Source organism: Lithobates pipiens, unplaced genomic scaffold (genome assembly GCF_037356315.1).
Source record: "Lithobates pipiens isolate NorthernLeopardFrog02 unplaced genomic scaffold, aLitPip1_a1.2 Scaffold_19, whole genome shotgun sequence".
Lineage (NCBI taxonomy): Eukaryota > Metazoa > Chordata > Amphibia > Anura > Ranidae > Lithobates > Lithobates pipiens.
Genome location: NW_027507764.1, coordinates 38,017,788 through 38,045,096, shown reverse-complemented (window position 1 = coordinate 38,045,096; position 27,309 = coordinate 38,017,788).

Sequence of the window (27,309 nt, the reverse complement as noted above, 5' to 3'; positions counted from 1 at the left end):
ATAATTACATACACCTAATATCTCTGCATAAAATAATCCTTGGATCTGTAATAACTTATTATAAGACTGAAGTTTATCGCTTTGACCTGTAAATGAATAAATATTGTTTCTTTTTATCTTTCCATTTCAGTGGCTGAGAAATGTTGTTGATAAACATTGCCCGGCTGCTCTTTTTTTCTTTTTTTTTGACAGCTCCAATTTCCTTTTTCTTGATTTACACTTCAACTATCAACAAGGGAAACCCCACTGACAGCTGAATGAGGCTTTTAGAAGAAGTGGGAAGGGTCATCTCACGACTCTGATCGCCTTTATGATCTAGGAAGACCGGGGTCAAGGTATGACCTCACTTCTGGTCTAGGGTGGAAGTAAACTATTTTTGTAAAGCATATGATCAATGTTTTTTTTTTTTTTTTTTGGTCTTTTGTTTTTAAAGGTAGAGGAGAGATTTGGGGTCTAAAAGCCCCCCGATCTCTCCATAAAGAGAACCTGTCATCCCTCATTTCTATCAGAAGTGATGTTTACATTCCTTGTAATAGGAATAAAGGTGCTAAAAAAAAATAAAGGGACAGTGTAAAAAAATAAAAAAATAAATAAAGAAATAAAACTTTTTTTTTTTTTTTTTTTTTAAAGAGCCCCATCCCTCTGCGCTCAGGCGCAGAAGTGAAAGCATACCTAAGTCACGCACGCATATGTAAACGGCATTCACACCACACGTTTGAGGTATCGCCACGATGAGAGCATTTTTTTTTTATTTTTTATTTTTTTAGACCTGCAAGGGAAAAGGCATAATGAGCTAGTATGCACCACATACTAGCTCATTTTGAAATACTTACCTTAGAACGAGGTCCCGAAATCTCCCCCGATCCACGCCGAGGGAGCTGACTTGTTGCCTCGGCGCCTCTTCCGGGTATCGCGGCTCCGGCGCTGTGAGTGGCCAGAGCCGTGATATCGTCACTCCCGTGTATGCAAGATCTGCTGCCTGCCGGGCTTTCAGACGAAAATCTTTGCGCATGCGCCGCTGCAGTCAGCGGCTCATTGTGATGGGAATATCTTCTAAACCATACAGGTTTAGGAGATATTTTTATTCTAAGCTTACCTGTAGGTAAAAGTAAAAAAAAAAAACACTATACAGCCACTTTAAAGCGGGACTACACTGCGGAAAAAAATATTAAAAGCCAGCAGCTACAAATACTACAGCTGCTGACTTTTAATAAATGGACACTCACCTGTCCCGGCGTCCAGCGATGCCGGCAGCCGAGGCCGATCGATCACTCGGCTCTTGGCTGCTGCCGCCACCATTCTAGGTGAGGGAATCAGGAAGTGAAGCGAAGCAGCTTCACTTCCCGGTTCCCTACTGCGCATGTGCGAGTCGCGCAGCACAATAGGAATTGTCCGCGCTGTCTCTGAGACCCGTGTGTGTCCCAGCAGACAACGCGCAGGGACAGGAAGAGGCATAGACTCCCGTGGGAGTCTATGCCTGGAAGTGGGTGTAAATACCTGTATTTGACAGGAATCTGCACCCCCCTCCCCCCTGAAAGGTGCCAATTGTGACACACCGGAGGGGGAGAGGGTTCCGATCAGCGGAAGTTCCACTTTAGGGTGGAACCCGCTAAGTGGCTACAGTGCCAGTCTGGTTTGCAGGTCCTTTTCTGCGTTGACAGTAAGTGGAATTCAAAGTCTGCTTATGGTTCTGTTCAGATGTCCTATGCCCTAATTCATTCCTCCCAGGGTTTTCAGATCAAATAAACTCCATTAACCTCTTCAAAATTGACTGGTACCCTATTCTACCACACCACACTAAAAAGTCCTCCTCTCTCTTTAGCACATCCCACCTCATCTCCATAACCCCTTCTCCTCATCTTCTGAACCCCTCCTTTGGCACAGGCAAGAGAGTACAGAAAGTTATCAGCTCATGAGATTTCTAGACAAATTACCAGATGTTTCTTTAACTTATTGAACAGATTTAACAAAACACTTTTAATGGTATATTTGGCAGACCAAAAGGGAGAAAATACGAGAAGTTTGAGGTTAGGGTTTACATACACTTTAAGTTACAGTTTAGTCTTGGGGGGGGGGGGGGTTGAAGCAGAGGACTGCTTCCCACCCATAGGCTTTTCCCCACCAGTCCCATGAAGCCGATCTTTTTCGCTGGTCTTGTGAACGCCCATCTTCGAAATCCTCAAGTACAGTATATGAAACAAACAACGTAAATCTGTGCTAATGGTGGGGCATGATGACGTCATATGTGAGGAAACGCGCAAGGCAGAGCCACCGCACATTGCTACTATGCATGCTCGGCTGATTGTCGGACTGTTTGGTCTCTGGAGGAAGTTTTATTTCATAATTTTACTTTTATGTGATGTACCCATGTGAGTGTGGCTTTATTAATCAAATAGATTTTATCATACGATATACCTCTATGTGGAGTATCCTTTCATTTTATGTCCCTCACTACGGATTCTAACCTTCTATGAGAGCCTGGATTATAGCGATTCCATTCATGGCTATTGAGGCTACAGTAGGCAATATTCCCTATGGTGTTTGATACCTGGAGATCTTCTAATGCCCCATACACGCTATCAGATTTCCTGCTGATTTTTTTCTTTCAGGTTTACCAAAACCATGTAGTGCAAGGGCCTGCCTGATTGCATACAAATTGAAACTCCTAAGGTTTGACCTCATATTATATGGTTTTGGTAAATCTGAGGAAAAACTCAGCAGAAAACTGATAGTGTGTATGGGGCTTTAGAGGACCGTTCCTTAACCCGGGAAGCTGGTTTTGTTATTGTAAATAAAGTGCACATGGACCACTCTTGTAAGGGAATCACATATCTTCAGGTAAGCACAGCTTGAGTATGGTTGGTGACACCTTGGATATTCTGTGATTTCCAGTTGTGTTAGAAAGTTTCTTTAATCTAATATCTAATATACATCAATTAACAAATATTAACAAATGAATGAATGGATTAGATCTTTACAGAATAATTGAGTTGTGTGTGTGTATATATATATATATATATATATATATATATATATATATATATATATATATATATATATATATATATATATATATATATATATATATACAATTAACATATATTAACAAATGAATGAATGGATTAGATCTTTACAGAATAATTGAGTTGTGTGTGTGTGTGTGTGTGTGTGTGTGTGTGTGTATATATATATATATATATATATATATATATATATATATATATATATATATATATATATATATATATATATTTAGTTATGGAAAAAGTGAAATTATATTGACTTTTATACTTGTGAAAGTATATATATTGTTATAAGCTTCATAAGCATTTCTATGGAGAGCCAACATGTGTTAGTAATTAAGCTTCAGCTGGGTTCTTACCTTCCTCCCATGGCACATGAAATGAAAGGTTTTACATTTCGTAAGATGGAAAAGTTTGTGTATATATGAGACTATAAGTTCTTTATATTACAATATTTCTTGAATAGGATATTAATAAGAGCATTGGGTTTTCAATGAATATAATATACATACTGATTTATGTAGTATTTGATGTAGATGTTATATTGTATACATTTAATAGTTTCACACATTGTTCTTGCCCACTCCTCAGGAATGCCAATGCATAGAGACTGAGCAGCTCCCACCATTACGTGAGGGGATTAAAGCCTGTGGTTTTCTGTAGAACTGCAAGATAAATGAGAACCTTAAACCAGCCTTTTAAGGATAAAATGGGGGGGGGGGGGTCAGAGTTTAGGAATTAAAGCTAGGAACAGAAGCACAGTTGGGCAGATTTGCTTCAGAGACACCACGAGGAATCTTCACACACACACACGAAGACACATGTCTGATTCAATCTCCATTTTAAGAATATAATACATTATTGATGTTATTTTTTGCATTTAAAATTTTGATATTTGTTCTTGTAATATTTTGTAATTTTATTGTTAAATACATTTTTGAGTTTTTACACGAGAACTGAACGGATTTTCTTGGAACTTTGTTCGTCAATATAATTTATAGAATATCCATATTAATACCATAAAAACTGTATTTTAACAAATTTCCATCACGGCATGTGGGACTACTATCTTACTGAACTGTTTGAATCATCCCTATTTGGACATTTTTTTTCCATTTCTGGAGTCACATATTCATTCATTTTGTCACTTACTCTTGTATTACTGATATTTAATGGTGCATTGTTCACCATATATTTAGTAATATTTTAAGTACAGCATATGATCATAGGCCTACATTGTATGAAAGGCCTTTGAGGACCCCTTTGGGAGGAGAGGAGAGCTCCAGCTGCTGCGGGAGGGAGGAATAAGGTAAGTTATTCCTTTTCCCTAACCTTCCCTGGTATAAACAAGTACACAACGCTATCAGGGGGAAGAGGTTACTCTTCTAGTTTATTTTAATAGTTGACTTGACTTTGGCTTTAATATTCTTAGTTTTCTTGGTAGTAAGAGAAAGTTAAGGTGAAATGACCTTACAATGCATCTCATCTGACAGTAAAAACGTCAGTGTATTGCTAAAATCTGGCATACCTCGGGGTCATTGATTTTTAGAGTCCTTATTGAATCTTACAGAGTTGTCTGGAGGTCATCTTCCAGTAAACATTGCAGACTGTCTTTTATACTGTTTTTAGTCCTTTGAGAGGCTTTTTCAAGTATTACCCACAAATGCTCACTTGCTTTCAGAGAGCTCTTTTAAATATACTGAATCTGCTGAATCTACTGCAGCGCTTGCTTGGAAATGTACTTATCTAAATGTTTTCCTTGAGAAACGTGGGATGAAGTCTGGGAACATGAGAAACGTGGGATGAAGTCTGGGAACATGAGAAATGTGGGATGAAGTCTGAGAACATGAGAAACGTGGGATGAAGTCTGGGAACATGAGAAACATTGGATGAAGTCTGGGAACATGAGAAACGTGGGTTGAAGTCTGGGAACATGGACGGGGCAATGGACAGCTGTGGATCTGCAGAAAGGATCAGATGACGAATGTGGGAGCAACTTGAGTTCAAATCTGCTGAATCTACTGAAGCGTTTGCTTGGAAATTTACTTATCTAAATGTTTTCCTTGAGAAACGTGGGATGAAGTCTGGGAACAAGAGAAACGTGGGATGAAGTCTGGGAACATGAGAAACGTGGGATGAAGTCTGGGAACATAAGAAACGTGGGATGAAGTCTGGGAACATGAGAAACGTGGGATGAAGTCTGGGAACATGAGAAACGTGGGATGAAGTCTGGGAACATGAGAAACGTGGGATGAAGTCTGGGAACATGAGAAACGTGGGATGAAGTCTGGGAACATGAGAAACGTGGGATGAAGTCTGGGAACATGAGAAACGTGGGATGAAGTCTGGGAACATGAGAAACGTGGGATGAAGTCTGGGAACATGAGAAACGTGGGATGAAGTCTGGGAACATGAGAAACGTGGGATGAAGTCTGGGAACTTGAGAAACGTGGGATGAAGTCTGGGAACATGAGAAACGTGGGATGAAGTCTGGGAACATGAGAAACGTGGGATGAAGTCTGGGAACATGAGAAACGTGGGATGAAGTCTGGGAACATGAGAAACGTGGGATGAAGTCTGGGAACATGAGAAACATGGGATGAAGTCTGGGAACATGAGAAATGTGGGATGAAGTCTGGGAACATGAGAAACGTGGGATGAAGTCTGGGAACATGAGAAACGTGGGATGAAGTCTGGGAACATGAGAAACGAGGGATGAAGTCTGGGAACATGGACGGGGCAATGAACAGCTGTGGATCTGCAGAAAGGCTCAGATGACAAATGTGGGAGCAACTTGAGTTCAAATCTTACATTTAGGTTAACTTAAAGGTGGTTTGATAAGTCAGAATGCGCTGGGTATGTTCCAAACTGGGTTAAAACCCAGTTTGGAATAATCCATCGGAAGCTGTCACATGATTGCATCCCGCCTGGCCCAATCAGTGACATTCTGCACCCCGCAGCTGCATGTACAGGAATGCCTGTGACATCATTGGCCTAATATGGCCTCATGGCCATATTTGGTCAATGTCATTGACCAAATATGGTTGTGTGCCCATTTTTGGTCATTGTCATTGACCAAATATGATTGTGGGGCCATATTGGTCAATGTCATGGCCATATGTGTTACCATACCAGGTAACTGATATCAGGTGCAACCCCCCCCCCCACCCCATTGGTGTCTATGCAGCTGCAGGGTGAGGTACACCCAAGCCAAATCTGATTGGGCCAGCGGGGATGTGAGCATGTGACAGCTTTTTACAGGTCCTGCCATACTGCGTTTTTGACCAAGTTTGGACCATACCCAACTAAAAAAGATCCTCACCTCTTCCTCTTGTGACAAGTCAGAGTTTAGTCACCCACTTCAATAGGAAGCTCAATTTTGTTAAGCTACTCCTCAAGCGTTAAATACCTCTAAAGGGATGCAGGCACTGCAACTTTTCTCATTGGAACACTATGAGTGCACCTGGTGATTATAATGAGCCAGACCCTCTCATTCAAACAGCTATTTCTTCACAGCAATAAGGTAGGAATCTGCAGCAGAGTTTTTATTTATTTTTTAGTCTGTGCAATACACATTAATTGTCTACTGAGGAAGTCCAATCAGAGGACGTAACACGTATGGGGCGGAGCCATGCCTGTGATGTCATCCCGTGGCCACATTGGAGAGTATTATGTGGTGAGCTTGAGACAGTCAGTGATGTATGCTTGTTACTGTGCATTATCTTTTGTATGTGTTGTTAATCCTTTATTAGACAGAATAAATAATTTTACATATGGAGAGCACACTGGGGTTGATTTAATAAAGGCAAATAGACTGTGCACTTTATAAAGTGCAGTTGTTCCAGAGCTTAGTAAATGAGGTAAAGCTTCACATTGCACAGAGTACCCAATCACAGTCAAGAAAAAACAAACAAAAAAAAAAACAGCATTTTTGCTTGCACATGATTGCATGATGGAAGTCAGCAGAGCTCTCCCTCATTTACTAAGCTCTGGTGCAACCGCACTTTGCAAAGTGCACTGTCTATTTGCCTTTAGTAACTCAAAGCTTATGGGTCTTCCTTTGTGTTTTGCATATATCCATGCATATATTTGAATGGCATTTATCGAGTGTAAGAGTCTGAATTCTGGAGATTCCAAGAGGTGATTACTGGAGAAAGTGGAGTCCATCATCGAATTCTTGGCTTTGGTGAGGTCAAATGCAGAGGTGAGCATTTATTTTGTACTTTTGGTAGATGAATGCATGGCACTCAAGAGTTGGAAGATATATTTTCAGCTTTGTCACAGTGGTGATTTCTGGACATGTGCAGTTTCTTTTGTTCCGAATAGAAATTCAGAATTTTTTTTTTTTTCATTATTTAGAAATGTGGATGTATCAGAATTTCTGAATTGCAATAGTAATGAATTTTAACAAATCTGAAATAACGAAACAAAAATTTCTGACAAAATTCGAATCGTTTTCTAATCGAATTTGAATTTCAGAAGAGAATAAAATATGATAGACAATAAAGGAATAGAAAAGAATATATCAGAGTAGAAAATAATAGAATAGAAAATAAAATAATAGACTACAATAGAGTAAAACAGAACAGAATAGAAAATAAAAGAATAGAAAAAAAATAGAATGGAAAATAAAATAAAGGGTTGGAATAAAAAAATGAAGGAATAGAACAGAAAATAAAAGAACAGAATAAAATAGAATAGAAATTAAGGGAATAGAATAAATAAAAAATAGAATAACATATAAAGAATATAACTATCGTCTGAAATTCTAATTTCAAATAGAATACATTTTAGTTTGAATAGAATAGATCAGACTAGAATATAAAATAAAGGAATAAAATAAAATAGAAAAAAAACAATAGAATAGAAAAAAAATAGAAAGAATGGTTATCTTTTGAGAATTTGACTTTCAAATAGAATTAATTTGAATATAAAAAAAATTGAATATAATAGAAAAGAATATAATTGAAAATGAAACACAAAAAAAAAAAATAGAATAGAATAGAAAGAATATAGCAATATAAACCATCCGCTGAAATTCTAATTTTAAATAATAGAAAAGAATATAATAGAAAACACAATAGTATAGAATGGAATAGAAAGAATATAACCATCTTCCAAAATTCAAATTTAGAATAGAATACATTAGATTTCAAATGGATTTTGAAAGGGATTTGAATTGATTTGAATTTTCCTAATACGACCGGATTCAGAAAATTCAAATAGATTCAAACTCAAATAAACTTAACGAATCCTGAAATCTAGTTAAACTTAAATTTAACTAAACAAATTTATTGAAATAACGAATTGAAACAAAAAAAAATGTTTTCATTCTGCATGTCAGTGTTTCCTCTATACTTAACTTTAACTACTTTTTTTTTTCCCTCAACAAAAATGAGTTACTCTTTACCTACTCAATACTGGGCACTGTATGACAAATTGCGCAGTCATGCTACACTGTAACTATGTGAAATTTATATCATTTTATTCACTCAAATAGAGTTTACTTTTGGTGGTATTTAATCACTTTCCTAAAAAAAAAAAAAAAAAAAAAAAGAAAAGAAAAAAAAAGACCAAAATTTCTGAAAAAAAAGTTTCTTAGTTTCTGCCAGTAAATTTTGTAAATGAGTAATTTTTCTCCTTCACTGATGGGCACTGATAGTCACTGATAGTCAGCACTGATGGGCACAGTGGTGTAGTGGTTAGCACTTTCACCTAGCAGCAATAGGGTCGCTGGTTCAAATCTTGACCACGACACCATCTGCCTGGAGTTTGCATGTTCTCCCTGTGCCTGTGTGGGTTTCCTCCGGGTACTCCAGTTTCCTCCGACACTCCAAAGACATGCTGGTAGGTGAAGGAAAGAAAGAAGGAAAGAAAGGAGTGGGGAGGAAAGAAATGAGTGGTAGGTTAATTAAACCTTGTCTAAAAAATTGACCTTAATATGTGTATGTCAATGTTGTATGTGTTTGTTAGCATGTCAGGACCTTACAGGGTAAAGGACCATGCAAAGCCGCAGATGGACACTAATGAGGAGGCACGAATATGCCACACTTATGGGCACTGATAGGTGGCAGTAATGCTGGGCACAGGTGGCACTGGCGGGCACGGATAGGCAGTATTGATGGGCACTGATGGGCATTTATGTGCAGCACTGGTTGCTGGCACTTGTGGGCACAAATTGGGCACTGGTTAGCACTGATTGCTGGCAGTGGCATTGCTGGCACTTAACTGTAATCAGGGCATTGATGATCAGTGCCCTGATTACATTCCTAGGGGTCCCTAGCGCTGATCGGCTCTTCTGCACGTGGGCACGCAAGAGCGGTTCTTCTGGGAGGCCGTCATATGATGTCCACCCAAAACGAGAGCTGTCATTTGACGGTGGGTGGGCGGCAAGTGGTTAGTGATACTAAAGTCTTATTTCTTTTTAATTAAAAATAACAAACATGTCATACTTACCTGCTCTGTTGCAGTGGATTTGCACAGAGCAGCCTGGATCCTCCTCTATTCAGGTCCCTCTCCGGCGCCCCTGGCCTCTCTCTCCTGTTGAGTGCCCCCCACAGGAAGCAGCTTGTTATGGAGGCACCCGAGCCCAGTCACAGTTCCCTGTGTCCATTCAGATTTGGAGTCGCTGCCCAGTCCGCCCCCTTTCTATTCTCATTGGCTGACTGGCTTTGATTAACAGCAGCAAGAGTCAATGTTTTTTTTTTTAAATCTCAATGATATGTGATGGATCAGAACACAACAGTCTAAGTTGATGAAGTAAAATAAAAAAAAATATATACATAAAACTATTTTTCAGAAATAAAAAACTGATAATTGGCATGTGCGGATGTATTCACCCCCGTTGTTATGAAGCCCATAAAAAGCTCTGGTGCAACCAATTACCTTCAGAAGTCACATAATTAGTGAAATGATGTCCACCTGTGTGCAATCTAAGTGTCACATGATCTATCATTACATACACACACCTTTTTGAAAGGCCCCAGAGGCTGCAACACCTAAGCAAGAGGCACCACTAAAGTTCACTTGTTGTCCTCCAATGCTCAGGTTGAGATATAAAAAAGGAACAGAGGGGCTCCAAATGGTGCAGGTCAAAAAACACTCATAGGTTTATTGCAATATGTCATAATTAAAATGACACACCAAAAAATATCCATAAAAAGTGATCACAAACGATGGTAAAACAATAGTAAAAGCAATGGGGTACAAGAAAGCTGCCTGACGCACGTTTCGACTCTAGAGGTCTTCAACAGGGGCCATTTGGAGCCCCTCTTTTCCTTTTTTATATCTCAACCTGAGCATTGGAGGACAACAAGTGAACTGGTCCCAGATATGGACATCTTAGAGTCGAGGACCTTCTGTAAGGATCCATCTAACCACTGCTTCCACACGGCATTAGATTGTGATTGCAAGCCTTTATAACCCACTGTCGTATGACATGTGTGTCCAACTATACCAATTTCTCTTTGTGTTTGGCATTATCCTACAGGAACATTCACCTGCACATTTGGGCTTATGCAGACTATTTCCAATATAGGACACGCTGGAGTTAATTTTTTCAATGTGAACCAAGTGCTTCACTTTGTCCACTTTTTTCATATATTGTTTTGCACTTTTATGTAAATGTTATCACATTGTCCAGTGCTGTTTTATGTGCTGTATCACACTTTGTATTTACACTTGTGTACATAATGTTTAGCGCTACACTAATGATCTGCTGATCATTGGGAGATATGTTGATGCTGCTGAGGTGGGGGCGGGGTCTAATGTTGCTGGGGTGGATCTTTTGTTGCTGAGGGTGGTATTTTGTTGTGGGTGGTCCATTGTTTCTGTGTGGGGGGTCCAGTATATTGTGGAAAACTATTGTTGGTGGGGTGGGGTCTATTGATGCTGGGAGGGGGATCTATTGTTACTGGAGTGGGGTCTATTGTTGCTGGGAGGGGAATTTTTGTTGCTTGGGAGGACCTGTTGTTGTTGGGGTGGGGTCTATTATTTGTGGGAGGGGAATCTATTGTTGCTTGGGAGGATCTATTATTACTGGGGTGGGGCCTATTGTTGCTGGCTCCGGTGCCTCTATTTTTACTGCTTTTCGTTTTATTAGACAAGAACAAGTTCCAAACAAATTATTTAGCAAATGATACTTGGGGCAATACTGGGAGGTGGGTAGGGGGTGAAATGAAGGGACAGTGCTTGGAGGTGGGTAGGGGGTGGACTCAAGGGACGGTGCTTGGAGGGGGGTATGGGGTGGAATCAAGGGATGGCGCTTGGAGTTGGGTAGGGGGTGGAATCAAGGGACGGTGCTTGGAGGTGGGTAGGGGGTGGAATCAAGGGACGGTGCTCCGAGGTGGGTAGGGGGTGGAATCAAGGGATGGTGCTTGGAGGTGGGTAGGGGGGGGAATCAAGGGATGGTGCTTGGAGGTGGGTAGGGGGTGGAATCAAGGGATGGTGCTTGGAAGTGGGTAGGGGGTGGAATCAAGGGATGGTGCTTGGAGGTGGGTAGGGGGTGGAATCAAGGGATGGTGCTTGGAGGTGGGTAGGGGGTGGAATCAAGGGACGGTGCTCCGAGGTGGGTAGGGGGTGGAATCAAGGGATGGTGCTTGGAGGTGGGTAGGGGGTGGAATCAAGGGACGGTGCTCCGAGGCGGGTAGGGGGTGGAATAAAGGGATGGTGCTCAGAGGTGGGTAGGGGGTGGAATCAAGGGATGGTGCTTGGAGGTGGGTAGGGGGCGGAGACAAGGCGAAACTCAGAAGGGGGAGTTCCTGCACTTATTCTCTGAGAAAAAAAAAGCCTGGTAAATAAATAAATAAATAAATATCTATATCTATATCTATGTCTATATATAAATAAATATATATATATATATATATATATATATATATATATATATATATATATATATATATATATATATATATATATATATATATATATATATATATATATATATATATATATATATATATATTTATATCTATCTATCTATCTATATACATATATATATATATATATATATATATATATATATATATATATATATATATATATATATATATATATATAATTAAATAAATAAATATATATAAACAAAAATATCTATCTATCTATCTATCTATCTATCTATCTATCTATCTATCTATCATTTTCTTTTTTGCAGTTTTCCTGAAATGCCCTTGAGATTTTTTTTTTTTTACAAGACTGTTTAAGATTTAAATAGCACTTAATATAATAATTGTATTCACTGTTGGTGTCACTACAGTTAATGAGATGTTTAAATGTATAGGTTCATCCATTATAATTCCTGATGAATTGCCATCGTAAACACGAATTCTAGAAACGTTTACCTCTTATTAAACTTTATTAAAGGCCTTAGCTTGGATCAGCATATGGTGGAACAGTGGGGGTTGATTATAAAGTTTGTGCTTTAGATCAAGGCTCAGGTTTTCTGAACCAACAAATAATTAGACTCGGAATGAGGAATATAAATTGGTTGGATGAGTCTTTTTCTAAGATCTAATTACTTGATTTTGTGTGCACGTTGCTTATGCTAATTTGTATTAAGGAAGACACCAAGACGTGTTAGTGATAATTAATGATGATAAATCAAAAAAAAAATAATGAAAGTTTTACCTCTAAGGATTTATACAACTTTGTTTTACTGAACTTTCTGAAAAGGGCTACTTTTATGTATTTAAATAGTAGTGATCCCTTTTTTCTTTTATAATGTACACATAAAAAGGATATTAGAAAAATGCATCACTAACATCAAGCTAATTAATGAAGAAAAAAAGTATTTCAGAAGTAACGGGCTAGCTAACTACTGCAGTTCATCAGAGGGACTGATCAGCGGTAGGTGAGCGAACCTGCTTGGGTTCAGGTTTTGCAAATCTTGAAGTTTGTGAACTTTTCAGCGAACGCCAATAACCACTTATATAACAGCCTAGGCGCCCCTATAAAAGGGTCTACACCCCCAGGGGTTGGGCAGGACTTCCCGATCACTTGACCACTGAGATTGGTTGCCATAGTGGTCACATGATTGGGAGCCCATCCTGTAGGCTCCCCATCATCCAGGGTCATCCGTTTCTTGATGACTAAACTGACCAGAGACAAAGGCTGTGTCCTGCATTAGCGGTTGTTGTTTTCTTGTGTCAAACCTGTTGGAATTTCAACCAAAGGTTTGGGATTTCCCAACCTCTTGAGTACCCAGGGATTTGCCACAAACCCATGGTAGCGGCAAGTTTGAACATCATGATGAACAGAGTCTTTTGGGCGAACCAATCTTCCTTTAAAACCTTTAGATTCCATGTTTGCTGAGCCATTGCTCTAGAATGGTCTTTACAAACAAGGATACTGATAAATATTAAAGCTAAACTTTAAGGAGGGGTGAAAAAAAAATTCCCTTAAATTGAAAGCCACAGCCCTACTATAGCCCAGTATGTTTATAGTTGTGTCAAAATATGTGTTGCACCCTCCTAGGTAGGTTGCTAGGAGAATAGGTACATTTAGTTATTTATTGTGCTGAAGCAAATCCCTGGGGAGGTGTACCCAGTAGGTGGCTGGGAAGAACATAAACCATCAGGGGTCTAGAGCAGCCAGATTCTTGTCCTGCTGTAGAATTTCCCAGCCTCAGGGGCCATTTCCCCTGTGAGGCAGCTTGCTGGAGTTGCTGCAGTTCATCAAGGTCCCAGCTGTGGCAGAGCTGGGGGGCCCTTTCAACTTTGGAGATAAGCAGTTTCACCTGAGCATCTGATCTGGAGAGTTCACTGAAGCGTGCCGGGGGGAAGCTGGTGTGTAGCTATCCTGTGGCATTGTGAGTAAATCTCTCCCTCACTGAATAGTGTCTGATGGAAGCTAGGAACTAGGAGCAGTTGTCATGGGACACAGATGTCTGGAGGAAACTGGGGGAAGTTCAGCTGTCCTAAAGAGACATTGTGGGAATAGACCTGAGCTCATGTACCATGTGACTGTGTGGTATTTCGAAGGATAAGTGCCAGCAGTAGCTTGTAGGCAGACTGATGGAGCCTATATGGGTAGAGAGGTTGTGTGTCACGTCCTCCATGTTTTTCCATTAAATCATTGGGTGCCAAGCACTGGGTCACATGCGAGGTCTACCTTACGTGGGTTCTTCTGGGCTACGTTAGGCACATTTTACAGCTCACTCTACATGTGGTACCTTTGTTTTGTTTTGGTTTTAATCTTCATCAATGCTCTGGGAAAAAGCCAAGACTGCCATGGGGGATACTCAATTTCAAAGCGTACCTCTACTCTCATAGATGAATGTACACCATTCACACTTGCACTACAACTGTTCTCCTGTTAACTCCCAATACACTTTTTCTGTAATGTGCATTCAGGAGTATCATGCCAAGCCCTGACCATATCCACATGTCCAGTGTTTTTCACTACTATTCCCCTGTGGCGGAGTGGGCCCCGCATGCACTCTGCGCAGGTTCCACAGGTGCGCTTAACTTAGCTCTTGAACTTCCGTACCTCCGTACAGGATGTGGAACCTCTGCAGTGCAAATCCACTCAGTTGCTCTGGGAGACAGCCCACTGGCGAAAGGAGTACCAACAACATTTCCCTTGCTGCCGAATACCATTTCACCTATAACAGGTACACTCTACCGACTAGACATGGGCGCCGTCAATAAATTTGTTTCGTTCCGTTCCAGTTCATGTTAGAATTAATTCGTACTTCGTATTTCGTGTCTGAAATTCAATTTCAATTCGTCCGAAATACGAATTGTCGTCAGGTTCGTTAACTTGTACGAACGTTTTTTACGATGAATTTAAAGGAAAAAATATATACCTCAATATGACAATATGTCCAAATTTCGTTACTACGGAAACAACACGTGACTTGGTTGACCAATCAGAGGTTTTCTTCTGCTGCTGAGGCCTACAGGGCAGGCCCGATCATGTGACTTCCCTTTGTGGGTTAGTTAGTGTAGTGGAGCAGATCACACGATTATTTCTCTGTGCATCTGAGCGAATATCTTTGCAATCCTTAGCTTTTCATTGTTCATTTTAGTTTATATCAGTTGTAGTTTGCAAGTGTATCATCTCTTAGTGTTTAGTTTCTGTTTTTATTCCTTTTTTGGTTGGTTTTGAGAGATCTTTTTTTTTTTTTGTTTCATTTAGTTAATATTTTGTTATTTTCTGTTGGTATAATATTTTTTTTGTACATTTGGTGATTTTGGTGTTAGTTTGCTGCAATCAAAATCATATTTTTTTTTGTCTACATTTTTCTAACTTTTAAAGGAAAAATGAGCAGCAAACAAGGCCAAAAAAGCAGTAAGAGTGGTGCTGGGAGAGGGAGAGCTATGAGCCGTGTACATGAGCAGCAGGTGGGACGTTCTGTCTCTGCGCCTTCTGAGCTCAGCTCACCTCCCATAAAGCTGAGGCGACTGGGAGTGAAGACTGCTGGTGGTAAAGAGCCTGGCAAACAGCAGACATTTGAATGTCGCCAGCTGTTCCAGGATTTACCTCCTAGAACCAGCAGCACAATTCATAGCAAAAGTGGCGCTACCACCTCTGCCACTGCTGCTGGTAACATGCTGCCCATTGGTACCTTTTATGGAAGAGGGCAGGCCAAAGGGGTTCCCAGTGCACATACATTTGTGCAGCCAAAGCTGGAGATCCTGGCCATGCAGCAGGAAACATGTCAGGAGGCCTAGGCTCATGATGATGTCACCACCACCATTGCTGCCAGTGCCATCACCATCAGCACTACAGGGAGCTTGGCAGTGGTCAGCAAGGAGACAGAGTTTACTGCTTCTAATGATCACTGTTCCCTTGGCAATGTGAAAGAGGTGGAAGCAGGCTTTCCTGACATTGTTGTAGACAAATGTAATTTCCAGCCCTCTACCCATGTTGGCACCACCGACAGCCCAGAAAGTATCTCCCCTCAGTCCCCACTACTTTTTTCTCCTGAAAAGACCCCTGCCCAACTGCTTTCTAAGCCTCCAGCATCAGAATGGGCCAATGCAACCATTAGACCTCAATCCATCACAGCACCCAATATACCTGAGATGTTCAGGTCTCTTCCTCCCGCTCCTGCCGAACCTCAGAAAGAGAGTGTGACCACTGCAGTGGAAGGTATTCCATCAGGCAGTGTCCGAGGTGGTGGCTGCCGTTCCAGCATTTGGCAGCATTTTCAAAGAATTGGTGTCGGTCAGAAGGCCAAATGCAATCACTGTGGCAGGGAGGTCAGCCGGGCCGAGACATAGGGCATCTCAGTAACAGTGGCATGAACCAGCACATGCGTGTGCACCACCATGCAGTTCTGTTAGGGGAGAAAAGTATCATGGCCACTCCTCCAAACACCAAAAGGGGAACCAATAGTGGCACCGCCACAGCCACCATCCCGCATCCAATCCATACCAGCCAGGCCACCCTGGAAGATTTTGGTGACTTTCAGAGTAAGGGTATGTCTCGGGCGCAGGTGCATAAAATAACACGCCTGATTGGCCAGCTCATTGCAGTTGGAGGAGCACCTTTCAACATGGTGGAAGGTGAGCCCTTCAATCAATTGATGCAGGCTGTTGCACCACAGTACCGTGTGCCATCACGTAAGACATTCAGCCAAACTGTGGTGCCAGCCTTATACAGGTCTTGTGTCGGGGTGCTCAAGGAGGAGATTGGAAGGGCAGGTGGACAGGCAGTGCACCTGACCACTGACCTGTGGAGTGCGTGTAGTGCCCAGCATGCCTTCCTGTCCCTGACGGCACATTGATGGCAGGCCAAGGTGTCCCATGATGTAGTTCAAACATCTGGATCCTCGTCAGTAGTTGACAAACATGGGTACCATTCCTTCCTCCTGCACGCTGAGGTGCTTGATGAAAAGCACACAGCGCGAAACATCCTGCAAGCCCTGCAGAAAATGTTGTTGCAGTGGTTTGGACAGGCAGACAGCAACTACAGGATTGGCTATGTTGTCACTGATGGAGGCAGCAACATGGTCAAGGCTGTAAGGGATGGCAGCTTTGTGGGTGTGCGCTGCTCAGCCCACCTTCTCCACCAGGTGGTAACTGACAGTTTTCGGTTGGTGAAGACCATTTCTGGTGGCGATGGAAGGCTGTCCAAAGTGGTGGACTCTTGTCGGAAGATGGCTGGCCACTTCCATCGGAGTGTGAGGGACAGCCACCTCCTCAGGGTGGAACAGAGGAAGGCAGGCCTTCCAGAACACTGTCTAAAACAGGATGTGGGGACTAGGTGGAATTCAACCCTAGCAATGCTGGAACGCATCCTTGAGCAGCAGAAGGCTCTCCATGCCATGGCCTGTGATCATAACATTGGCATAGAGAGACCTTTAGGCAGGGAGGACTGGGCCATAATCAGGCAGATTGTGGCAGTCCTCAAGCCTTTCCTCTCTGTCACAGAACACTTAAGCCGTGAGGATGCCAGCATTGGTCATGTGCTCCCACTCTTCAACCACCTTCAGAGCAAATTGGAGCGGTTCAAGTCGGCTGAGGAACCTTTGCCTGGTGGTGGCCCTCAACCTGATGTGTTGGCTCTGCTAAACACATTTCTGATGGAGTTGGGCAGGCGCACGCAGGAGTTGACCACCTCTTGCCCAGAACTGATGCTGGCTGCCATGTGTGACCCTCGCATCAAGGGCAAAATGGCTGTGCAGTGTAGTGCTCTGACAACATGGCGGGACAGACTAATCGACAGGGTGCATCAGAGGGAAAGGCAGATGGTAAGTCTGGGAGAAGAGGAAGAGGAGGAAGAAGATATTGAAGACCCCCTCTCCCATGCATCATCTACATCTAGTGAAGTTAGCAGAGCTCCTGCCAGCGGAGAATCTTCTGTCTTGGCTGAGGCACTTGACACCCTAATGGGAACCTCCAACATAGTGCACCCCAAGAAACCCATATCAGCAAAGGAGGTTGTCATGTCCTATTTGTCAGCCCCACCAGTGCACCCCACCACAGATCCAATGTTTTTTTGGCAGGGGAAGAGCGAGGAGTGGCCTGCCCTCGCAGATATTGCCAAGGAGCTACTGTCCTGCCCTCCGACAAGTGTCCAGAGTGAGCGGGTGTTTTCTGAGACGGGAAACATCCTGTCACCCCAAAGATCCCAGTTGTCCCCCCAGCTAATGGAGCAGTTAGCATTTTTGAAAATCAATTTGCCAAAGCTGGGGTACCCCTCCCTCACTCTGAACATTCCTTGAACTGACTGTCTGCAGCAGAGATGGCCATTTGGTCTTAGTAGTTGGTCCCTGTCCCTCCTCCACACAATCCCTCCCCTTGCTTCTCATCTACCCATATTTGCTTGTGACATCATCTGGGATGGACGAGAAGAGAGTGCCCTGATGTGCCCTGATGTGCCCCAATGTGCCCTGATGTTCCCCAATGTGTCCCAATGTGCTCCAATATGCCCTGATGTGCCCGATGTGCCCCAATGTGCTCCAATATGCCCTGATGTGCCCCAATGTGCTCCAATATGCCCCAATGTGCCCTGATGTGCCCCATTGTGCTTCCAATATGCCCTGTTGTGCCCCAATGTGCCCTGATGTGCTCCAATGTGCCCTGATGTGCCCCAATGTTCCCTGATGTTCCCCAATGTGTCCCAATGTGCTCCAATATGCCCTGATGTGCCCCAATGTGCTCCAATATGCCCTGATGTGCCTCAATGTGCCCTGATGTGCCCCAATGTGCTCCAATATGCCCTGATGTGCCCCAATGTGCCCTGATGTGCTCCAATGTGCCCTGATGTGCTCCAATGTGCCCTGATGTGCCCCCACCATTCTTCTCATTTACACATATGACTGCTAGAACAGATAAAAAGAAATTTAGTGAAATTGATCAAGCTTGAAGCGAACAGAATCTGGAGCAGTTGCCCATGGCAACCAATCAGCTTCTCTTCAGTTTGTTACGTTAAGATTTGAAAATACAAGAGAGAAGCTGATTGTCTGCCATGCATCGCTGGTCCAGTTTTCGCCTGATCACCCCACACTGTTTGGGGTCACCGGGGATGTGCGGAGAGCACATGTTTGGTAACACCAAACAATTTCCAGTGACCCCGCATATCCCCGCTGACCCCGTACAGTGCGGGGTATAAAAACAAAAGCAGCTGTGCATGGCAGCCATGTGCTCATTATGAGGGGCTCCCACCATCCCTGTGCTGTGCTGACTTCCTCCTGGGTCGATCGATGCGACGACAACTGATCCGAAATTCGTAAACAAAAGTTCGTATTGCGTACAAAATTCGGACGCATGGCAATTCGTACTTCGGATCCTCCCGAACATACGAATTTAGGGAAATTCATACGAATTTGCGATTCGTACGAAACTAATCGCACATGGCTACTACCGACTGGCTGCTGGGTAAACTTCTGTTACTCCAGGTAACACTTGTGTCTTCACACTACTCCACTCCACACCAATGTCTTAATACCCCAATGTGTTTAAGACCCACTCGGTGAACTATGTGCATGCCCATTTACTTACATCACACCCCTTTTGGTAACTTTAGACCAGGCAAGTATAAAGCCTCAAAAGCTTTACTTAAGAAAGGTGCAAGTGGACATTTTACAGTCCAACAGATAAAGGCATTATTAATTCCTTATTCCTAACTCTTTTTTTTTTTTTAAACTTCATTTTTTTTTCCGTTGTTGAATTTTTAAGCACAAATATAACAAGTAAAAAAGAAGGTATATACAGCTCATTAAATAACCATCACCTCAACCGTATCTACCATAGAGGAAATAAACACAAAGAGTTGAACACACCCTACAAATTATTACAACCCTACCCTTATACTCCCACCCTAGCCCACCCCCCCCAATACACACTGCTCGCGCCGCACCCTCCAGTCAAAAAATCCCTGAAGGGTTAGGAGGGGAGGTAAAATGATAGGGACAGGGAGAGGATGAGGGTGACAGGATGCCCCCCCTCCGTCCCCGAAAGCCCAGTCAGCAAGGGGGGGAGGCATAACAACCCAAAGAGCCCTACCCCCTACCCCTAATCAGCTCCAGTTCTACTGGGGGGAGCCAAAACCACCCCCCAGGCGCCCCCCCCCAGGGGGTGACCCCTCTCGCTCAACCAGGGGTTCCATAACTCCCCGAATTTCTTAAGATTATTTTGCTTTATGTACATTACTCTTTCGCACCGGATTGTGGAATCAATAGCTTTGACCCACAATTCGAATGCGGGGGGGGGGGATTCCTGGCCTGCCAGTTCATTGCTATCAAGCGCCTAGCTTGGTACAAGCACCTCAACACTGCCGTTCTTATCAAGGGGGGAATTCTACCCTCCCCCAAGATCCCCAAAAGACAGATCCTAGCTTCTGGCTTCAAGGTAATCTTAAAGGTCCTATTTATTCTACGAATTATTTCTATCCAGTACCTATACAGTTTTGGGCATTTCCACACTAATTCCTAACTCTAACTACAGGCTTGAGTGCTGCCTCGGCATACCTGCTAAGGTTTAGTCCAAACAAAGATAAGTCCTTTATAAGCATCTCCATGTAGGTACAATTTCTTCCAAGGTACAGACCCATGCTGGTGTCTTCAGGGTGAACTCCAGGTTCCGATAGTTCTACATCTGGATGGTGATAGATAGCTTCCTTCTCCCTCTGCCTCTCCCTCTCCCACTCCTACCTCCCCTGAAGCTCTGGACAACGGTCAATTTTATATCACACAGGACCAGTGGTTCGGCCCAAAGAAGTACCTGCCAAAAACAAAGAAAGGTATTAACTCCTACCCTCCCGGATGGGACAGCACCTAACTAACTGTTGTTACCTGCTTATAAGCTCTATCTGAGACAGCTCTTACAGGGTTTCAGTTCTGGACATTCCTATTAACCCTTGGCAAAAGGCCTGTTCAGAGAAGTCTAGCTTAGTTAAAGAGGAAGTAAACCCTTCCAAACAACTTGGACCTATAGGTAAGCCTAGATTAAGGCTTACCTGTAGGTCCAAGCAATATCTCCTAAACCTATATGGTTTAGGAGATATTTGCCCGAAAATGGGCACCGCTGTCTACAAGAATGGATTTGCCAAATTTGTCGACTCCCGTGCGCATGCGCGGGAGTGACGTCATCGCGGCTTCGCCGTATGACAGCAACGGAGCTGCGAGGCGCGACTCCCGTGCGCATGCGCGGGAGTGACGTCATCGCGGTTGCGCCGCTGTCATTGGTCGGAGCTGCGAGACGCCACCAGCAAGATGGACGCGGCGGACTACAGGGATCAGCGGCGACTTCGCTGGCTCCTGTGTCAGGTAAGTGACACATAATGAGCTACTATGCGATGCATAGTAGTCCATTATGCTTTACCTTTGCAGGGAAAAAAAGAGGAAGTAAACCCATCAGGGTTTACTTCCTCTTTAAGAGTGTCCTCCATTTACTATTCAGTGTGCTCTAAGTATCCCACATTACCCTCACCCCTCTCCCATCCCAAGCAATAAATTACAAAAAGACAACTCCTAGACTGTTTATTAACACCAGAGTAGATGAACAGTTGCTTGTAAGATTGGGGGCCTCTGCACTGAAAAAGGATCCAGACAGATGTATTGCAGTGCACGAAGCACACTAATAGGAGAATAAAGAAATATGACACAGAAATGCGCTCATCAATCAGCTGTTTCTCTTTTTCCTGACCGGTCACAGGGTTGAGGTCTGTAAGTGTCAGGGCTGCCTTAGCCCTTCCTTCTCTGGGCTGGCTGCTCAGCTGTCGGCTGATTGCCAGATCTCATCTCTCTCCACAGTTACCCAGCTGTTCCTGATTCTGCTCGTCTGGCCTGCCTACTTAAAGCTGTCCAGCTCACTTCATCTCTGCCTTCGCCTTGGTCACATCACAAGAAACCATCTGCTGCACTTCTGTTTAAAGACTGGCTTGCTGACATCCCTTCTGGCTCCTTATCCTGCTTGCTGTTGCTCCACTTGGATCCCTGACTTCTGGTCTGGCTGATTACCCGATCTGGTTATTGAACTCTGAACTGGCTGACTACTTTGTCCGGTTACTGGACTCTGGCTATGCTTTGACTACGCTTATTCTATTTACCTTTTTATTAATAGTTAGTTACATAAGGTTGAATAAAGACACCAGTCCATCCCGAGTGAGTGTCTACAATTGTCCCTATCCCTGTACATTGCACACTCACATCGGTCCATACCCTCAAGGAGCCCACAACCCAAGGTCCCCATTCATATACTACGGCCAATTTTGGACAGAAGCCAATTAACCTACCTGCATGTCTTTGGAGTGTGAGAGGAAACTGGAGTACCCGGTGGAAACCCACGCAGGCACAGGGAGAACATGCAAACTCCAGGCAGGTAGTGTCATGGTTGGGATTTGAACCAGCGACCCTTCTTACTGCTAGGCGAGAGTGCTAACCACTACACCACTGCGCCGCCCACAAGTGTGGTTTAAATGTACTTCTGTCTCGGTCTGGTTCATGGTTTCTGACAGTAAGTGAATGTGAAACCGCAGCAGAGAAGAGTCACGTCCCCTCGTCTATACCTCCCAACATTTTGAGATGGGAATGAGGGACACCTACTAGTAAACGTATGTAGGCATAGGACATGCCTCCTGTCACACTCCCTTAAAAGAGAATTAACCAAAAACAAAAGGTTCATTAAATCCACAAGGGTCTTGTTTTACCACTACTATTCTTTTATATTGGCTTTTAAAGAATTTAGATGAAAGGTGTAGCACTGGGAAACAGTTTTTGAAAGATAAAAAGTGCATTTTATATACAACTATATAGATCAGACCACAATGAGGGACAAATGAAGAGGAATGAGGGACAGAGGGACATTGCTCCAAATCAGGGACAGTCCCTCGAAATCAGGGACAGTTAGGGTTGCCACCTGTCCGGGATTCACCCGGACAGTTTGGGGTTGTGTTCGGGTTTTAGTCCACCTAAAACCCGGACACAACATTCAGACAGGAATATGGCTCAGAACAGGGCCCCATATGGTGAGGGGGCACTATGCATGCCACATTACCATTCTCTTTGGAGTGCCCAAAGGTGTCCCAGGTCTTTTACAATCCTATAGTGTATGCTAAAAAAAAAAAAATGTTGCTGAAGAGTTCTCGTTTGGCTTGAAGAAAACGTGGCAACCCTGGGGACAGTTGGGAACTATGCCCTCCTCTGCCAGGTGGTACTGTGCTGTGTGGCTGGGCTGCACTGGAAGGACAAAAAAGCAAATCCTTTGGCAGGTAAACAGTTTCCTCTCCAGTTTCCAGATTCTGTGTTGGAAGATTTACATACAATTAACATTGCAATCAATTTGATTAGCAATATCCCTGTTATATTTTGGGTGTCATCTTCATTTTACTTGTTTACATGCCTTCTGTCATCCAAAACCTGGCTGTATGGAACAAGGAAATTGAGATCAGAGAATAACGAGGGAGGTTAATTAAAATGACAGACACGACAATCAATTCCTCTGCTCATTGCTGCCAATTCACAAGACTAATTGATGGTTGGAAATCAAAGAAGGTGTGCAATAATTAACTCGGTTATCATGGAGCCGAGTGAGTACCACCACACTGGAATCAATGAGGCAACAACACATATAGAACATAAACCTGGTGTGTTGGGGCTAGATAAGAGAGGGGAGAGAATACCAGGGAAGAGAGTGAAATGCGAAAGAGGGTGGAGAGAAAGAAAGAGACAGAGAATAAAGAGAAAAGAGAGAGAGACAGAGAATAAAGAGAAAAGAGAGAGAGAGAATAAAGAGAAAGAGAGACAGAGAGAAAAAAGACAAAAGAGAGAGAATGATGAAGACAGGGGGCAGAATGATTAAAAGCGACTGTGGGAAATGGTAGAAGAGGAAGAGAGAAAGGGGGAGGAAAAAGTGAAAAGAGAATGAAGAAAAGGGAGAGGAGAATGTGGAAGGAGGAAAGATAAGAAACAGAGAGAGAAGAGGCATACAGAGTAAAAGAAGAGAAAGAGAGCAAAGAAAGATGAGAGAGACAGAGAAAGAAGAGCATAGAGAAAAGGGGAATAATGTGTAAGGAGGAAGGAGAGAGTGAAAGGGAGAGAGAGATGAGAGAGGGGGAGAAGAGAGGGGAGAAAGAGAAGGAGAGAGAGGGGCAGAGGGGGAGAGAGAGAGAGGGGAGAGAGCGAGGGGGGGAGAGGGGGAAGAGAGTGAGAGGGGAGGGGGGAGAGAGCGAGAGGAGAGAGGGGGTAGAGAGCAAGAGAGGGGGAGAGCGAGAGGGGGGAGAGAGCGAGAGGGGGAGAGAGCAAGGAGGGGGAGAGGGGGGAGAGAGAGGGGTAGAAAGCGAGAGGGGAGAGGGGGTAGAGAGCGAGAGAGGGGAGAGAGTGAGAGGGGGGTGAGAGTGAGAGGGGGGAGAGAGAGAGGGGAGAGAGAGAGAGAGGAGGAGAGAGCAAGAGGGGGGAGAGCGAGAGGGGAGAGAGAGATGGGGAGGCAGAGGGGAGAGGGGGAGAGAGAGAGAGGGGGAAGAGAGAGAGAGGGGGGACAGAGGGGGAGAGAGAGTGTCAGAGGGGGGATAGAGAGAGCGAGAGAGGAGAGAGAGGAGGAGAGAAACAGAGAGAGAGAAAGGGGAGAAAGAGGGGGAGAGACACAGAGAGAGCGGGAGAGAGATGGGCAGAGGGGAGACAGAGGGGGCAGAGGGAGGAGAGAGGGGGAAGAGAGTGAGAGGGGGAGAGAGCAAGAGGGGAGAGGGGGGAGGGAGCGAGAGGAGAGGGGGGAGAGAGCGAGAGGGAAGAGGGGGTAGAGAGCGAGAGGGGGAGAGAGCGAGAGGGGGGAGAGAGCGAGAGGGGAAAGGGGGGAGAGCGAGAGGGGGGAGAGAGCGAGAGGGGCAGAGAGCGAGAGGGGGGAGAGAGAGGGGGGAAGAGAGCGAGAGGGGGAGAGAGCGAGGGGGGAGAGAGAGGGGGAGAAAGCGAGAGGGGACAGGGGGTAGAGAGCGAGGGGAGGGAGTGAGAGGGGGTGAGAGAGAGATGGGGAGAGAGCGAGGGGGGGAGAGGGGGAAGAGAGTGAGAGGGGAGGGGGGAGAGAGCGAGAGGGGAGAGGGGGTAGAGAGCAAGAGAGGGGGAGAGCGAGAGGGGGGAGAGAGCGAGAGGGGGAGAGAGCAAGGAGGGGGAGAGGGGGGAGAGAGAGGGGTAGAAAGCGAGAGGGGAGAGGGGGTAGAGAGCGAGAGAGGGGAGAGAGTGAGAGGGGGGTGAGAGTGAGAGGGGGGAGAGAGAGAGGGGAGAGAGAGAGAGAGGAGGAGAGAGCAAGAGGGGGGAGAGCGAGAGGGGAGAGAGAGATGGGGAGGCAGAGGGGAGAGGGGGAGAGAGAGAGAGGGGGAAGAGAGAGAGAGGGGGGACAGAGGGGGAGAGAGAGTGTCAGAGGGGGGATAGAGAGAGCGAGAGAGGAGAGAGAGGAGGAGAGAAACAGAGAGAGAGAAAGGGGAGAAAGAGGGGGAGAGACACAGAGAGAGCGGGAGAGAGATGGGCAGAGGGGAGACAGAGGGGGCAGAGGGAGGAGAGAGGGGGAAGAGAGTGAGAGGGGGAGAGAGCAAGAGAGGAGAGGGGGGAGAGAGCGAGAGGGGGAGAGAGCGAGAGGGGGGAGAGAGCGAGAGGGGAAAGGGGGGAGAGCGAGAGGGGGGAGAGAGCGAGAGGGGCAGAGAGCGAGAGGGGGGAGAGAGAGGGGGGAAGAGAGCGAGAGGGAGAGAGAGCGAGAGGGGAGAGAGGGGGGAGAGAGAGGGGGAGAAAGCGAGAGGGGACAGGGGGTAGAGAGCGAGGGGAGGGAGTGAGAGGGGGTGAGAGAGAGAGGGGGGGAAGAGAGAGAGAGAGGGGGGACAGAGGGGGAGAGAGAGCGAGAGAGGAGGAGAGAAACAGAGAGAGATGGGCAGAGGGGAGAGAGAGGGAAGAGAGAGACAGAAAGAGAGAGACAGAAAGAGAGAGACAGAAAGAGAGAATGAGAGAGAGGGAAAGAGGAGACAGAGGGGGAGAGAGAGGAGAGGGAGATAGAGGGAAAAGGGAGAGAGGAGAGAGAGGAGAAGGAGAGAAAAAAATGAGAGAGGGGATAAGGAGAGAGAGAGGAGGGTCAGAGAGAACAAGCGAGAAAGGCGATAAGGAGAGAGAGGGGAGAAGAGAGAAGGAGAATGAGAGGACATAGAGAAAGAACAATAGAGGAGATAAGGAGAGAGGGAGAGATGAAGAGAGAGGAGAGAAGGGGAGAGAGGAGCGAGAGGACATTCAGGCTCTGAATGCCTTAGCCTTTGGGTCCAAAATAAATGATCCAGAAATCAAAATGTATCCTCTTGGGAACATGAACCCAGGCACAGGAAGAACCTCCAGGGGGAGGAGAAGAGCGAGGAAAAAGGGGCAAGAGAGAATAGAGATAAGGAGAGAGTGAGGCGAGAGGAAGAGAGGAGAGAATGAGAGAGAGAAAGAGGGGAGAGGGAGAGAGAGAATTCAGATCCAAATTAAATGATCCAGAATTCAAATGTAGCGGCCATAACCTGTTGTAGGCCTTGACTTATTGGGCTTAGCAGTTACCTTCTCGTGGCCTGCTCTTCCACGTCTAGGGGTTCCCAGGGTTGATACCCAATGACTTGCACACTGACACAGATGAAGTCCTCTTTAAAAGGTTTTATTTTGCAGTAAGAACTTTCAAATAACACAGTCTCTTGGGGAACAGAAGGCACGGGTGAAGAACTCAGGCACCTTGAACTGCAGGTCTAGCAAAGTCTCTATTTCCACCCGAGAGTAGCCACTCACAGCTGGGTACTTCAAGCCTAAACAGATCTCTAGCCAGAGATCATGGCAGTCAGCACGTTGACTCAAACTTGAACAATCAACTAAGGGTGAACAGGAACATTTTTTCTCCGTACCTGGAACGTTTCCCATCTCCTCAATGGTACTGGAAAAGTGTGAATTCGTCAATGTCCTTCCCAACTCAGTAACAAGGCACTTCTCAGGATGCCACTTGCCGGCCCTCCTCCGAAGAGTCCTCCCCCAGTCACTTCCACAAGCTGTGGTGTCCCTCCAAGCCGAGAGCACACCGGACACTTTGAATCCTCTCTCAGTTACTGCGCCTCGGTCCAGCCGGTTCCGAGACTCTGGAACAGACGGATCCCTACCCCAGACCAGGCGGGTCTATCAAGGGCCACTAACAGGAACATGTTACGGGATGTCGAACACTCCATGACCGGGACCCCTCACGGGGCTACCCCGGTCCTAGAACCAGAACAGACCACACGGGTCTCCCGAACACCTCTCCCAAAACACGTGACCCACACCTCTTAAGTACCCCTTCCCAGACTCCTCAGCGGGCCACGGCACTCCCACTGATTGGCTCAGAGAAGGCCAATACCTAAACATCCAACCAGA